Here is a 2,834-nt window from a genome sequence, read left to right as displayed (position 1 = left end):
ATGCTTTGTTTTAATTAAACAGTCGGATTCCCTGGTCCGCACCAGTTCAAAGGGTCAGTTGCTAGGCGCAGCCGGGGCGCCCCAAACCGGGGCGACCCGCGCAAACGGGCCCCCGGCGGGCGCCGAGCTGGGGAGATCCGCGAGAAGGGCCCGGCGGGGTCCAGAGTTGCCCCCGGGACCGCCGTCCCCGGGCCCCCCTCTACCGACCCGCCTTCCACGCAGCGACGGACACCACCCCGCGAAAACCCACCCCCCGCCACCCCCGGGAGGCGCCGGGGACGAGGGCCCCGCGAGGCGGGCCGCGCGCCACGCTTCCAGCGGCGGAGAGAGGCGGGCGGCGGGGCGACTGCTCCCCCAGCCGCGGCTCGAGCCCAGCCCCGCTTCGCACCCCAGCCCGACCGACCCACCCCCCTTAGAGCCAATCCTTTTCCCGAAGTTACGGATCTGACTTGCCGACTTCCCTTCCCCCCCTTGATCTAACATGCCAGAGGCTGTTCACCTTGGAGACCTGCTGCGGATAGGGGGACGGCCTGGCGCGAGATTTACACCTTCCCCCCCGGTTTTTCAAGGGCCAGCGAAAAGCTCCCCGGGACGCCGCCGGAACCGCGACGTTTCCAGGGCACGGGCCCCTTCTGGGGGCGAACCCATTCCAGGGCGCCCTCCCCCTTCACAAAGAAAAGAAAAAACCCCCCGGGGCTCCCGCCAGCTTCTCCGGGTTCGTTTGCGACCGCACTGGACGCCCGCGGCCCCTATCTCCGCCACTCCAGGTTGGGGGGACCCGAACCCGACCCCCTTTCGATCGACCGGGGCGACGAGGGCCATCGCCCCGCGTTCCCGAACGGCGTTCGCCCATCCCTTAGGACCCACTGACCCATGTTCAACTGCTGTTCACATGGAACCCTTTTCCACTTCGGCCCTTTAAAGTTCTCGTTTGAATATTTGCTACTACCAACCCAAAATCCCGCACCCGCGGCGGCTCCACCCCGGGGTCGCGCCCTAGGCTTCCGTGCTCACCGCGGCGGCCCTCCTACTCGCCCCGGCCCAGCCCTCGCGGCTCCTGTTGCCGGCGACGGCCGGGGATGGGCCCGACGCTCCAGCGCCATCCATTTTTTAGGGCTGGGGTTTATTCGGCAGGTGAGTTGTTACACACTCCTTAGCGGATTCCAACTTCCATGGCCACCGTCCTGCTGTCTATATCAACCAACACCTTTTCGGGGTCTGATGAGCGTCGGCATCGGGGGGCCTTAACCCGGCGCGGTTCATCCCGCAGCGCCAGTTCTGCTTCCCAAAAGTGGCCCACTAGGCGGCCGCATTCCACCCCCGGCCCCAAGCCACAGCCGGGCTTCTTACCCATTTAAAGTTTGAGAATAGGTTGAGATCGTTTCGGCCCCAAGCCCTCTAACTTCGTTTTACCAGAAAAAACGCAGACTTGAGCGCCAGCTATCCTGGGGGAAATTCGGAGGGAACCAGCTACTAGATGGTTCGATTAGTCTTTCCCCCCTATACCCAGGTCGGACGACCATTTCACGCGGGGACCGCACGGGCCTCCACCAGAGCCCTCCCGCCCGCCCGGCATAGTTCACCATTTTTCGGGTCCATCGCACGCGCCAAGCTCCACCCCCCCGACGGAGCGGGCGAGACGGGCCGGTGCCCCCCGGGCACTGACCCCCCGGGGATCCCACCCGGGGGCGCGCGCCGGCCCTCATTTTCGCCCAGGGGGTTTTTTTTTCCACCCCGACTCCGCGCGCGTGGAAGCGGCGAGGTGCAGACGGGGGCGCTGTAAAGCTCGCGGCCGCCGAGACCGCGAGCCACCTTCGCCCCGAGCCCTTCCTGGCCGACCTGGAGCCGGTCGCGGCGCACCGCCCGGAGGAATGCGCGCCCCGGCGAGGGCCAGCCAGCGCCGGGGAGAGGTCCGCTGGGCTCTTCCCTCTTCGCTCGCCGCTACTGAGGGAATCCTTGTTAGTTTCTTTTCCTCCGCTTAGTAATATGCTTAAATTCAGCGGGTTGTCTCGTCTGATCTGAGGTCGTAGTCGAATGAGGTTGCCCGGCGGGCAAGACGTGGCTCAGCCGGAGAGGTTTGTGTCCTCCCCCCCCGGTTGAGGCGTCCCCCCCGGCGTCGGAACCCTTTGACGCACCGGCCAGACGCGGGCAGCGCGGAGACAGCGACGTGTCCACCGGCAGCCGCGCCCGACGCAATGCGGGCTCGACGTGGGTAAGGCCGCCCCCCCGCTCCGGAGAGCGGGAGAGGGAAGGAGGCGTGTATGGCCGACGGGGGAGCGACGGGGCGCGTGGCCCGGGCAGGCCAGCGCGTCGCGACGAGCGTCCCGGTTTTTCGGTCTGCACTTAGGGGGACGAAGGCAGCGGATGCCTGCGACAGCCCCAACCGCGGGAGACGGCAGGCGTCTCCCGATTGATGTCAAAGCGACCCTCAGACAGGCGTAGCCCCGGGAGGAACCCGGGGCCGCAAGGTGCGTTCGAAGTGTCGATGATCAATGTGTCCTGCAATTCACATTAGTTCTCGCAGCTAGCTGCGTTCTTCATCGACGCACGAGCCGAGTGATCCACCGCTAAGAGTTGTATTCGTTTTTGTTTTGGTTTGGTTGTTTCGCCAGGTTTCGGAGACAAAGTCGGACGAGGTGAAGACAGAAACCCCCGGGCGCTCCCCGTCCCAGTCCCGTCAAGCCCCTCGCCCGTGACGGGGCGGTGGGGGTCAGGCCGGGGTGGTGGGGGAGAGGAGACATTGAACCCCCCTTCTCCCTCCGGCGGAGGGAGGAGAGCGTTGGGTACCCGGAGGCGCGCGGGGGACGGTCGAGCCGGACCGCCGCCGACCGCGC

General features: G+C 66.5%; 1 non-coding gene across 1 annotated transcript; it reads right to left on the bottom strand.

Annotated features, from left to right (window-relative positions):
• Positions 1 to 2,422: 2,422 nt before the first annotated feature.
• Positions 2,423 to 2,576, bottom strand: LOC138615156 (5.8S ribosomal RNA). Its single transcript, XR_011310439.1, has one exon. It is a non-coding gene; the product is annotated as a 5.8S ribosomal RNA (ribosomal RNA).
• Positions 2,577 to 2,834: the final 258 nt, after the last annotated feature.

Source organism: Brachyistius frenatus, unplaced genomic scaffold (genome assembly GCF_029030835.1).
Source record: "Brachyistius frenatus isolate BFR_SWC_R1_liver_20210118 unplaced genomic scaffold, ASM2903083v1 Contig_728, whole genome shotgun sequence".
Taxonomy (NCBI): domain Eukaryota; kingdom Metazoa; phylum Chordata; class Actinopteri; family Embiotocidae; genus Brachyistius; species Brachyistius frenatus.
The sequence above is the reverse complement of the archived record's forward strand: the minus strand, read 5'-3'. Positions and strand labels throughout refer to the sequence as shown.